Source organism: Carcharhinus amblyrhynchos, chromosome 4 (assembly GCF_965287045.1).
Source record: "Carcharhinus amblyrhynchos chromosome 4, sCarAmb.v2.hapA, whole genome shotgun sequence".
Taxonomy (NCBI): Eukaryota; Metazoa; Chordata; class Chondrichthyes; order Carcharhiniformes; family Carcharhinidae; genus Carcharhinus; species Carcharhinus amblyrhynchos.
The window spans coordinates 30,757,010-30,771,238 of NC_137327.1; the positions used below are offsets into that span (position 1 = coordinate 30,757,010).

Genomic DNA, 14,229 nt, shown 5'->3' on the forward strand with positions numbered 1-14,229 from the left:
CCCGACGTGGCCTCACTTTTTTTAAGTCGTGCTTTTTGACGTGTTCTTGCCACACCCAAGGATCGGAGGATCCTGAGAGCTGGAAGAATCTGGCATTGAACAGGCGAAGCATATTTAAATTTTAATTTAAGTATGTTAATCAGCCTCATGCCCTTTCTGGGCAAGAGCCAGTTTGCGCCAATAACAAGGGACCAGGACGACTGCAAACTGTTTGGCGCCAGACACAAAACGCAATTTTAGGCCCGCATACAATATTCCAGAATTGGCATGATCTGCACCAGAAGCAGCGAGGCCGGAGAATCATGGCCATTTTGTTCAGGGTTACAGAGGAAACCAAGGTGTGGCACGCATGGTTGAGGATAATGCAGCCACACACACATCAAATTCATTTCACAATGCAAGAGGTTGCTTTTAAAATGTTCATCTTTGTTTTCAAAATCTTCATGGTCTAGCTCCTCCCTAACTCCTTCATCTCATAATCCTCTGAGCTCCCTGCACTCTGAGTCCGGCCTCTTGTGCATCCCGAGTTTCCTTTACTCCACCAAGCCTCTGCTTTCTCGGACCTAAGCCCTGGGAATAACTTCCATAAATCTCGCACTTCTCTACCTCTTTGTCCTCCTTTAAAACACTCCTTACAACCCACCTCCTTGTCTCTTTATGTGTGGGTTTGAATCAATTTCTTTCTTGATAATCATTCCTGAGAAATACTTGGGAATATTTGTGTATATTGATATTTGGGTAAAAATACAAGTTGTTTTCAGGCTCATAATCAAACTAATGCCCATCATGACAGATTTATAGTGGATTCTGCAGTTTTTTTGCCAGCTCTCTTTGACAAGGGATGCTACACTAACCTCTAACCATTTACCTGGCTGGGTCCTGCTGATTTTTTGTTTCAAGCTTATTTATTACTGTCACAATAGGCTTACATTAACACTGCAATGAAGTTATTGTGAAAATCTCCTAGTCAACGGTCTCTGGAGCCTGTTCGAGAACACTGAGGGAGAATTTAGCACGGCCAATGCACCTAACCAACATGTCTTTCAGACTTGTGGGAGGAAACCAGAGCACACAGACATGGGGAGAACGTGCAGATTCTGCACAGACAGTAACCCAGGCTGGGAATTGAACCCAGATCCCTGGCACTGTGAGGCAGTAGTGCTAACCACTGTGCGATGGCTTGGTCAGCATATAACGTTCCCTCCAACTTCTGTTTGCTGTGCATGATCAGTTTGTTTCACTGCACACTCCTGTTGAGGTTGCCAAGTGGACACACAGACACATATCATAAAGACAACACTGGTTATCCGTGGCCTGTTTGTTCCCCGTGTAGTACATTGCCAAATGCTGTGTAGGAGAAATATGATAGGCAAAAAAAGAGCGAGCTTTGGCTTCTGTGATGCTGCTACTGGGTGTCCAAAACAGGAAAGTACTCCAAAAACAGCATTGCTTAGTTGGAGAAGTACACAGATTGACTGAAAAATCAGAATATTCAATTTGATTTGATTTATTATCGTCACATGTATTAGAATACATTGAAAACTATTGTTTCTTGCACACTATACAGACAAAGCATGCCATTCATAGAGAAGGAAAGGAGACAGTGCAGAATGTAATTCTTGGGTGTAGAGAAAAATCAACTTAATGCAAGATAGGTCCATTCAAAAGTCTGACGGCAGCAGGGAAGAAGCTGTTCTTGAGTTGGTTGGTACGTGACCTCAGACTTTTGTATCTTTGTCCCAACGGAAGAAGGTGGAAGAGAGAATGTCCAATGTGAGTGAGATCTTTAAATAGGCTGGCTGCTTTGCCGAGGCAATGGGAAGTGCAGACAGAATCAATGGATAGGAGGCTGGTTTGTGTAATTAAGAGCAAAAAAAGTGCAAAGTTGACTGTGCTTTCACTGATCGTGACTGAGACATGCATTATCCCAGTATGGAAAGTCTTTGAAGTGGACAATTGGGTTTGCAATATATAAAAAGGTTTATGTGAATTTTGAATGAGTTTGGTCCTGATAATCGAAGTATCATTTGGTACAAGTGTAGCAATTACATCAGTGATAAGCTTTCAGTGTAGCTACAGTTACCTACTGCTTACTTTGAGTTGTTGTTCACTGCTGTCTGCCAAGACACTACTAATTGAGAAAAAAATAAACAGGATCTAACACACAATCTCCTTTCCTTCCCTAGCTATGGTATGCTGCATAGCACGCAAGAAACAATACTTTTCACTGTATACCAATAAATGTGACAATAATAAATCAAATCAAATCAAACTGCACATTTTGCATGATATGAATACCGGGCAGAAAGGAATAGTGGGCGGTGCTAAAAGACTCAAAGGAGTAGAGTAGAAGGCAGTTTGAGTGAAATTGAAACACCAACTGGTGTGAATGGCCTGTATCTGTGCTGGACATTCTATGTAATTCTACATATTATGCAACATGGGACTCTGATTTCACCCTCAGCTTTAGCCAACTGTTGTAAACAAGAACATGCATTTAGAATGCTGTCACAGTGATCAGAGGATTTCTTAACCTGTCACCTAAATGGATGCGGAATTACCACTGGTACATCTGACAATAAATCTGCTAATACCCACTCTTGGGAATTGCATACCTATGCTTATTATTGGGAGTTGCAAGGACATAATTGCTAATGAAATCTTATCAGTGAAACACATTAAAAAGACTACAGACTTAAACATTTAGCCCCTTGCAAAACTACAGTGCTGTGCTGAGAGAGCAATGGTCATTGGAGATCTTTTGAGTAAGATTTAACACAAGGGCCACTTTTGCCTGTTTCGGTTGGTCATTAAGGATCACATTACATTAATGGGAGAGGAGGAGAGAGATCTCAGAGTTTTGGATAACCATTCACCCTGAAACATCACCACAACAAATGAATTATCAGATCACTCATTTGTTTGCTGTTTGTAACATCTTACTGTGAACAAATGGTGTTTTCCTTCATAACCACAATCATAAGATCATAAGAAATAGGAGGAGTAGACCATTCAGACCATCAAGCTTGCTCTGTCAATAAATAACTTCATGGCTGATCTGATGGTGGTCTTAACGCCAACTTCCTGCCTGTCCCCATAACCCTGAAACTCCCTTTTCAATCAAAAATCTAACCCAGCCTTGAATATACTTAATGACCCAGCCTTCCCAGCTCTCGTGGGAAAAGAATTCCAAAGACTCACAAATTTTTGAGAGAAGAAATTCCATTTCATCTCTATTTTAAATAGGAGGACCTTAATTTTTAAACTGTGCACCCTAATTCTAGATTCCCCCACGAGAGTGACTACACTTCAAAAGCAATCCATTGATTGTGCTTTGGCACATCTTGAGTTCTTGATAAGACACAATATAAATGCAAAGGTTTCTCTTCCTTGAAGAAGCAGAAAGACCACCCAAGCCAATGCTTCTAGTTTCAGAAAACTTCTTGTGATAACAGATCTTAAATGAGTGAATGCTAATATAACCTCCAACGTAACTAAGAAGGCATCGGAGCAAGGCAACTTCTTGCGAGCTGTCCCCAGCATGCTCTCTAATTCTATCTTTTACTCTCATCCTATGCATTTAAAGCTGTACTCTTACTCTTTCAAACTCTATTAAGTTGGGGTAGATTTTGCGGCCTTGCTCAAGCAAGACTGCAAGATCCTGCCCGACAACGGACATTTCCATTGTCTGCCCCTCACCCGCTCCGATTCTGTGGTGGGCGGGATGGTAGAATTCAAGTGTTGATCTTTCTGTCCACCCTAGTTATGACTTAGCATTATATTCTGCACTTTCTCCTTTCCCTCTCCCTTATGTACTCTATGAATGGTAGGTTTTGTCTGTATAGCACACAAGAAACAATATTTTCACTGTACCCCAACACGTGTCAATAATAAATCAAATCAAATTCCTCCTCCAAACTATTAATGTTATTGCTCAAATGGACCAAGAATTCAGCAAAATAACCAATCCAACATTAACTGAAACTGAAGAGCTTCCTCATCAACAAGTAGCAAGTTATCTTTGTGAAAGTTGAGATTTCTCCATGAGCATAATTTCCACGACAAGTACATCAGTATCACAAATTCTGATGAACGTAAAGTATCAAACTCTTGACGTGTATATCAGCAACCCAACTCCTGACAGGTATGCCATTATCACATCATCAGACAAGTATACTAGTATCATACCTCTGATAGGTATACTGGACTCCTGATAGTATGCAGCTACTACATTTCCTGCCAAGTACTCCAAAATCACATCGTCTGACAGATTTTTATTTATCATAACACAATGTAGCAATATTGCAGCTCCTGACAAATATACCAGTGTTGCATCTCTTGACAAGCAAGCTGCTATGTAACCTTCCCAAAAATATAGCAGTATCAGATTTCCTGACATGTATACCAGTATCATATCCCCCAACCAGTTCACTAGTATCGTATCCCAATGGAAATAAGTTGTCTGAAGAATCTAAATAATTGCCAAAGAATGTTGTTACATCTTAGCATGGAATGGATTACTGTGATTACACAACAATGATACATGGAGAAAGTACAGCAAAGTGTTGGCTTCACAATGCAAGGCACTTAGAAGAAACATTTGTTTTTTTTACTAATGGAAGTAGTTTGAGAAAACAGATGATAAATTATCAAGTTTGCGCCTTAACATGTTAGGCGACCCTCACACGTTTTAATATTCTATTGTTACGAGGATGGGTGAATTGGCACTTCCAGCAACAAGCTTCCAGAACATATGGGTACAACATTCAGGGGTGTGACTAATAGCCCAGTAAAGTTACATGAAAACAACATGGGTCAGGGCTGTGCATACTCTTTATCATCAGCACAGCGTGAGTTAACCATGAATTCAAAACCCATTCACTATTCACATAAATCTTCTCTTTCAGGGACAATAATTGATTTTTTTTGAAGAAACAAAAGATTAAAAAAGTGACTTCAATGAATTGTGGTAACACTTCAATTGTAGTTCACAATACTAACTGCACAAAAAGGCATTCATTTACAATTAGTTCAGCAGACTTATTAAACAGCCCCAAAAGTCAAACAGGAACAATTTTATCTATTTTATGTATTGCCCCTTATTGTTTGTAAATTATCCATAACTATATTTCATACAAAAGTTATTACATTTTAGCAATAAATGAAAATAAAAGCCACATCAACAATGTGCAACAATTATGTATCTCAGAGTACTTTACTTAATGGAGAATTATTGACCTTTGATAAATTTCAATGTTTGTTCTCCCAATAGTATGAGATGCCTAAAATTTAACTATTGTTATTGTGGAGGTACTTTTTATTATTACTTTGATTTATTAACATATTTATACAGGTTAATCCAATTACCCAAGAAGGCCAGTCTAACATTGTTTTGTGGTCTCAAGATAATTAAAAACAACAAATGCACATGAGGCCATCTAAAAAGAGAATGCATAGCCAATATAAATTCTGTAACAGATTATAATGAACCTGTAATGAACCTACTAATTCTCTCCCGTATTCAAATTATGTCCACTAAAACTGTTACACACTTCAAAAAACTGTAATTGTTCACTCACAATTGCTATGATTATCATTCCTAACCATTTGCTTTAAATGTTCTATCCTTTATAAGCCACTTACCAAAATGTAGCCAATCTCTGGTGGAAATGAAGATTGACCTGGTCACTGGTTACTCCTTCAGCAGAATTGACACTACTCATTGGATTACCCAGAAATTGAGAAGATGCATGTGTGCAAACTGAATTCTGTCACCTTTTTGCTTTAGAATCGCATAACATGGCAAAGAGCAGGAACTAAGATTTTCCAAAGCTCACTGCAGGCCTGGGTAAATGAGATGCAGAGCAGGAGAGATGTCATCCGGACCGTAGAGGCTGACTGGCTCTCCAGACAAACTCCGGTGAGGGCAGATTCCTATGTTTGTCAATATGAAGAATCTAGCCTGGATGCAGTAACTACTGCAAGAACTTCAATGATCTCATACGAGTGGTCAAGATCAGTGAATGCAACTTCATAAATGTCATAATCCTACCAATTGCATCATGAGCCTTATACATTGTTCATTGTGCTACACTTCCACCACTTACCTACCAAAAATCTCAATTATGACTTATATCTAACATTCAGAGCTTTACTTCACTCTCACCCACTGTACGCTGCTGTAAACTTCACAGCCACATCTCACAGCTTGCCCAGCCTGAAAGTTAATCATCATGACAGTCCATCACCGAAACATATTACACCACATTCACTGCAAAAACTTTCCTCTCCCTTGGAGGACAAGGTGGCATTGAACTGGAGGCAGTTGCACCTAACTTTTGGGGGACAGAGATGGCTGTACCTTTTTATCCCCATGGAAGAGACAGTGCTTGCCAACACTGGACTGGAATTGACAGAGGTCATGGCAGATCTGAAACCATCAAGGGTGACTGTATGTTACACCTAATCTTTCCTGTTTCCTCCTCCCCGTGTCACAGTCTCTTCCGATTTACAAGCAGCAACTACAACCTTCCCTTACTACAACCATGCCCTTGAGCCTTTCTCTCTTCAGATACTTGACCAGGCAGTCATAGTCATAGAGTCATACAGTCATACAGCGCAGAAAAGGCCCTTCAGCCCATCGAGTCTGCATCAGCAATCACTACCACTAAAGGCAACCTAATACCAATTTCCCTGTACTTGTCCCATATCCTTGAAGGATGTGATATTTCAAGTGCTCATCTAAATATTTTTAAAAGTTGCAAGGTTTCCAACCTTCCCAAGCAGTGCATTGCAGATTCCCACAACCCTCTGAATGAAAAGTTATTTTCTCAAATCCTCAGTGAATCACCTGTCCCTCACCCTAAAAATATGCCCCCTCGTGATTGACCCCTCAACCAGGGGGAACAGCTGCTCCCTACTCACCCGGTCCATACCCCTGATTATCTTATACACCTCAATAATGTCCTCCCCCCACCTCAAGAAATAATCCAAGCTTATCCAGACTCTCCTTATAGCTCAGATGTTCCATCCCAGGCAAAATCCTGGTGAATCTCCTCTATACCCACTTTAGTGCTATCATATCCTTCCTGTAGTGAAGTGATCAGAACTACACATATTATGCCATCTTGGCCTAACCAAAGCTCTGTACAACTCCATCATTACCTTCTTGCTCTTACCCATTATGCCGCAACTGATAAATGCAAGTGTCCCATTTTTTGTCTTCTTAGCTGTCCTAAATATATGCTCTGCTGACTTCAGGGATCTGTGAATAAGTACCCCAAGATCCATCTGTTCCTCTGAGCTTCCCAGTGTCCTGCCATTTATTGACTATTCCTTCATCTTTTTTCTTCTTCCAAAGTGTATCACCTCTCATTGATTTGGGTTAAATACATTCTGCCACAGCTCTGCCCATCTGACCAACCCATCTATATCTTCCTATAACGTACGATCATCTTCTTAACTATTAGCCCACCCTAACACTCTTGCAAATTTGCTTAACAATTCCCCCACATTACAGTCTATATTGTTTACATACATAACAAACTATAAGGATCCCAGTATTCATCTTCATGGTACATCACTGAACACTGGCTTTCAGTCACTGGAACAGTCTTCTACCACTGCCCTTTCTGTCCTATTACTAAGCCAGTTTCTTATCCATCTCACCAAGTCTCCCTGAATTCCATGTACTTTAACTTTCTCAGTCAGTCTCCCATGTGGGACCTTGTCAAAACCTTTCTAAAGTCGATATAAACTAAATCAGCTTAACTTTCCTCATCCTCACACAATCACACTTCCAAAAAATTCTAACAAATTTGTTAGGCATGACCTTCCCCTGACAAAGCCAAGTTGACTATCCCCAATTAACCACTGCCTTTCCAAGTAGACATTAATTCTCTCCTTCTGAATTTTCTCCAATAATTTCCCTACCACTGATGTGAAGTGGTGATGGAAAAAGGAGGTGGAAGAGAAATCAGACAGTGGTGATGAAGGAATATCATCGTTCATTCTCTTAGTCACATCCAACCAATATTGACACTGTCACACATTTTAAACCAGAGCCTAAAGACAGGATCAGCATGTGGTAGACTGTTGGTAGAACAAGGGCAGGAGTAGAAGGGTAAAGTTGCACAAGAGTGCTGCCAAAGAGAACTCTGAGGAGGACTTTGATGGGTTAGTATAAAGAAGAAAGCTGAAGGGAATGCACATTAAAATACTTGGTGCATTAGTGGGCTAAAAGTTTGCACTCAATGTCAATGAACATGGTGGAATTCAGCTTTAAAATATCACAGGTTTGAAGGCCACCCACTCCAGCATGGAAATGGTGGTCAATTCCATGGAAACACTTGCAGACTCCTCCATAAAGCAGCACCTGATGGCCGATGTATCAGCTTCCACCACAAGCAGAAGTTACCCAATCTTGGGGTGCTGCAGTGGAAGCTTAGGCTGAAGCACAGCAGCACAGTGGCACAGTGCTGCCTCACAGCACCGGGACCCGGGTTCAATTCCTGGCTTGGGCCACTGTCTGTGTGGAGTTTACACATTCTTGCTGTGTCTGCATGGGTTTTCTCAAGGTGTTCCGATTTTCCCCCACAGTCCAAAGATGTGCAGGTTAGGGGTTGGTCATGCCAAATTACCCCTTAGTGTTAAGAGGACCAGTTTGGGTAAATGCATGGGGTTGTGGGGATAGGACCTGGGTGAAATTGTTGTCAGTACAGACTTGATGGGCCAGATGGCCTCCTTCTGCACTGTAGGATTCTATGTCCTATGACATGCAAGTTCAAATTGCTGCCACACAAACTCAGAATGCTACCATCTTTGCGGCAGATACCAGTATTCAAAGAGACTTGCATGGTATTACAACAGCTCAATAACCTGTCATCCAACATATCTGCACAACTGTTGAGGTACCGTCCCATTGACGAGGCATTGTAGACTGTGACACTGCTATCCTCTTTCAGAATGACAGCACTCATCTTCCCACCACCGTCATTTTGTGAGTATCTTAGCTGTTTTTCAACCAGCCAGTCTAGACTGAAACACCTATGCTGAGGTGGTGTAGTCTGATACCAAGCTATCTGAGATCAACTACATAATCCATTACATTTCTGCCACTTCTGAAGAAGAATCGTGTGGACTTGTAACATTAACTCTGTTTCTCTCTTCACGAATGCTGCTGGATTTGCTGAGTTTATCCAGCCTTTTTGTATTTACATCTGAGGTCACGACTGTTCAGAATCATGCTGCCAGGATATCTGCAGTCTCCCTTTCTGAAAGTTCGTAGACTTCCACCAGCCATGCTGCAGCTGCCATATAGTGCTGCATTGGAGCTCTAGGACAGGCAAAGGCACTTGGCAGACAGGTGCTATGGGAATGCACAAAAGTGATTTGTTGACTTCTATATGCAATAAGACGGTGTTTTATTTATTCGTTGATTTGAAATTTATGTTGTGGTCCCTTTTATTTCATTACTGGTAAAGAGGCCATTGTGAAAGTCACCAACAAAGGGAAGGTAAGATGAGTGATTGTTGATACATGAGAAATTGAAGTTGTGTTCACTGATGCCACAATCAAATGAATTGACCACAGACAGCTCAGCCAGAAAGGGCTATCTAGGTTATCATCTGCTTCCTTTCATCCTGCTCAGCTGGCTGCCATACAGCTAGTGGTAAGGGCTGCTTCTTCATGATGGCAAGGTTGTAGAGCATGCAACAAACCATGCCAAAGCCTGACACGTGCTCTGCTGAGTACTGTAGCATTCCTCCAGAGTGGTCCAGGTATTAGAAGTGTTTCTTAAATCTCCAATGGTCTGTCTGATCACATCTTGTATGGTTTTGCTAAATGCATGCTGCTCACTTGTGCATGGCTTGTGCACCAGAGTCATGAATCATGTCATTAGTGATATCTCCTTACCAGTCGCCACCCTCCAGTTTGATCTGGTGGCTTAAATACAACTGGTACTTCGTACTGCTGCAGAGTGAAGGCATCATGACTGCTTCTAGGATACTGGGCATTGACTTGCATAATTTCCTGCATTTGGTGGCATATCAGCTGGACATCAAGGGCGTGGCATCCCTTCCATACAATGGAGGCATAACAGCACCCACAAACAGGTGCTAAACATCATAAAGTTCTTGACTTTAAAGTAAAGCTTCATATTTCATCTGTTTAAGTATAAGTAACTATGCAATGCCGTTGTGAGGTTTTAAAAGGAGAAACTGCCAAAAGCTTGAGACTGAGCCATTTTTGCAATACATTGAAATGTTTGCTAAATCCAAATCGGTGTCACTTGAAGTGATATTCTTTTTCAAAGCATGTGTCAAAAGTGACATGCAGCACAAACTTGCCTCAATTTTTACCAAGGCATCTGCTTTCTTACACTCACGTAATTTGATTAAACTTGGCAAACTTGGTAAACTTGCCCAACTTCAAGCTCATTTCCAATGTACTGAAGTGGAATAGCAAGACATTCATTTTGCGAATATGCTCTCGGGTTTAAATCCAGCTACATTCTGCCAGCTGTGCTTACATTGTATGTTTTATGGTTAAAAACTCTTCAACTCCTCAAGACTGAAAATTCAGCATATTTGGCAGTGGTGTCACTTGTGTTTAAATCCTGGGTCATTGACCCCTGAATAATGACCAGAGCTATGCAGCCTCTTCAACAATGTAATTGCTTTTCTTGAAATTGCAGATGACAATCAGACTTCAAATGAGGATCGCACACCAGGATTAGCATACGTGAGAGAAAGAGGACCTTGTCTCCCTCTTCTTAACCCAATTTGAGATCTCATAAAGCATTCAGCCCCAAATGCATATTTGACTTACAATTTTTTCCACCCTCAAGGCATCGGCAAGCGGAAGAATTCAGCAAGTGGCACTGATAGTAAGGATGACAAAAGTGAGGACAAATCATCAGCTAAGGGGCATGTTATTGACTATTAATGATTACACCCATCCCCATCCATGCCTGCATCTCCAGTACAAGAAATGTCATTAATGCACACAAGTATTATATATGACCACACCTATTCCATTGAAGATTTTACAGTAAATGCATTGATGTTAAAAATGGCATCAGCCGCCTCACCGTTGCCGAATTCTGTGTCTTGCCAGCCAATCGTAGGATAGTTCTGACACCGATCATGCCAAGATTCAAATCCTGGATCTTCCCACAACTCGATGGTGGTGTGTCATAGCAAGTAATCTGCAATGGAAGAAAAATGGCAGAGAATAGGGAGAAGAATATTTCAAAATAAATGCACTTGGTAATTCAATAGTTCAATTCACTGACCAGGGACAACATTGTGCAAAATTGAACCAGTCATAATTTCACCAACGAAATTAATTGAATGAATGATTTCATTTACACACATGTATCAGTTATCACAGTATCATCATACAGATTGCAGCATAACTGGCAGGTGGCAAAATAAAAGTTACAGTGTGCTGCTTGCGCTATTCCCTCTCAGTGAAAGTTTGTATGTTCAAGCCCATAGAATTCCTACAGTGCAGAAGGAGACCATTCAGCCCATCGAGTCTGCACTGACTCTCTTTAACAGAGTAACACACCAAAACCCTTTCCTCCACCCTATCCATGTAACCCCTCACATTTACTGTGGCTAACCCATCTAACCTATATATTTTGGGACACTAAGGGACAGTTTGGCATGACTAATCCAACTAATCTGTACATCTTTGATCTGTGGAAGGAGTCAGCACACCCAGAGGAAACCCACATAGAAACAGGGAGAATGTGCAAACTCCACAGATAGTCATCCAAGGCCGGAATTGAGCCTTGATCCCAACTGTGTCATTGTGTCACCCATCTAAGACTTGAGCACACAATCTACTTGACACTTCAATGCAGTACTGAGTGACTGCAGTATTGTTAAAGACACTATTTTCTGTCGTAATAGCTGTGCAAGTACTTAAACTCTGTGAAGAAGAGCAAGAAAATCTTTTGGTTTCATGGCAAACATTCACCCCTCAATCAAAAATAGATTAACTAATCAGTCATCTCATTTGAAGTTTGTGGGATCGTGCTGTGCACAAATTGACGACCACAGTCATTTGCAAAACAACAGGGAACATACTTCAGATGTAATTAACTGGGTGTGAAGTGTGTTTGGATGTTTTCAGGATGCAGTAAGGTACTAATGTAAAAGCAAGCTCATTCTTTATATCTAAAAAGATTTGTTTTAGAGGCTACAGTTTATTTTTAATTGCAAACGCACTTATTCATGCTTTACGCAAATTCATATTTTGCAAAATGGATAATACTTGAATGGCAAAAATAATCAACAAGTGCCTAAATTTGCATCAATTTTTTGCAGCATAATAGTTGCAATTGTACTTATTGCCAAACGAGCATACTTTTATGTTACTATGGGTAGAATTGAGTGCAAGCCCCCCCTGTATTTCATGGCAGGAAGGGCCATAGAATTGGGTGAAGAGGATTCCGGATGGCAGAAACTGGTGGCTAAATTAAATGGCTACTGGGAAGGCAGCAAAGCAGCAAAACTGCATCAACACAGTGGGAAGCCAATATTGATAGGTGAGTATGCTGCTAACATTCATTTTCATGATGCTGAATGGGATGCACGCAGCTTTTAGATTAAGTGAGTGGCAAATATGGATCATGGGCCATAAAGTCGTTGACAAGTGAAAGCTCCACGTGTTGCAAAGGGACAGTAGAAGGCCAGCCATTCCATTGCTGCGTTTCACAGGAGGATAGAAGGAGTTTGTATTGTAGATGTGTGAGGGGCATAGACTAAAGTGTGAGGAACTGATGTAACTGTCTGTGGGTTCACAGATCAGAGGGAAAGGGGTTATGGAACATAGAAACATAGAAACTAGAAGCAGGAGTAGGCCATTCAGCCCGTCGTGCCTCCTCTGCCATTCATTTTGGTTATGGCTGATCATCAAATTCAATATCCCGATTCCCCCCCCTCCCTCCATATCCATTGATTCCTTTAGCCTCAACAGCTATATCCACTTTCTCCTTGAAATAAGATAAAGTTTTGGCCTCAACTACATTCTGTGGTAGTGAATTCCACACATTCACCACCCTCTGGGTGAAGAACGTTCTGTGGGTTCACAGGTCAGAGGGGAAGGAGTTTATGGAACATTCTGAGGGACACAGTCAGAGGGGAAGGGGCTGATAGAACATTCTGTGGATTCACAGAATGGAACAGCAAATCCACGGGTAGCAGCAAGGGACATTTCTTAACCTCAGAACAACATAGCTTCTTTGACATTGGAGCCTAGGTTGTGAAAAGTAGATGATACCACAAAAATTATCCAAGAACAGCTCAACTTTGCATGATAACATATAAGCACTCATCATTTCTTTATGACATGTAATCTTACTGATATGGAGCAAGATTAGTTTTTATGCACAATGTAGCTCAGCGTTCATCACTTCTTAATGGAGACCACAACATTAGATGCATGAGTGGAGCAGTACAAAGTAAGAAGCGTTTACAAACATCAGAGTCACCATTATTATTGAGGAGCCATACATCCATTAATGGTATTTCACTTCCATTCCACTCCCTTTACTGGTCATTATCCCAGGCTGAACCATTCAGAACTGCAACATGCTATTGGACCCTGACCTGTGCTTCCAACCTCACGTAGCCACCAACACAAAGACCACTATCATCTAGACCATTGTGATCTCCAGCCCTGTCTCATCTGCAAGATGTGCTCACCCATGCTTTCATTTCCCTCAAACTCAACAACTCCAATGTTGTCTGAGCTGGGCTCCCATTTTCCATTCTCCAAAACGGGAGTTTATCCAAAACTCTGCTGCATAAATCCTGAGGCATAAGTTCCAGTTGTTATTTATCCCTGTGCTCTCTGACCTATATCAGCTTCTGATTCACCAATGCTTTGATTTTAAAATGCTCATGCTCATGTTCAATCCCTTCATGGCTGCACCCCTCTCTATCAATGCAACTTTCTCTGACCTACTGCCCACTAAGAGCTCTGTAATATTTCATATTTGATCCCCTGTGTTTCAGCCACTGCTTTCACCCTGCCACAGGTAACACGTCATCGTTTAGAGAATTCCCTCCCTAAATCTCTCTGGTGCATCATATGAACATATAAATTAGGAGCAGGAGCATCAGACCCTCGAGCCTGTGTCACCATTCAATGAAATCATGGCTGATCTGATTGTAACCTCAAGCCCACATTCCTTCCATCCCCAGTAATCTTTAA

General features: G+C 41.2%; 1 protein-coding gene and 1 pseudogene across 4 annotated transcripts in view; both read right to left on the bottom strand.

Annotated features, from left to right (window-relative positions):
- znf536 (zinc finger protein 536) overlaps positions 1–14,229 on the bottom strand; it is a 495,485-nt gene that overhangs the window by 470,949 nt on the left and 10,307 nt on the right. For all 4 annotated transcript variants that reach the window (XM_080186926.1, XM_080186925.1, XM_080186928.1 and 1 more), the window contains exon 2: positions 11,093–11,209. The gene's annotated coding sequence lies outside the window, so the exon portion shown is untranslated. The remainder of the gene's footprint in view (positions 1–11,092; positions 11,210–14,229) is intronic.
- LOC145342109 (uncharacterized) overlaps positions 1–14,229 on the bottom strand; it is a 62,701-nt pseudogene that overhangs the window by 14,504 nt on the left and 33,968 nt on the right.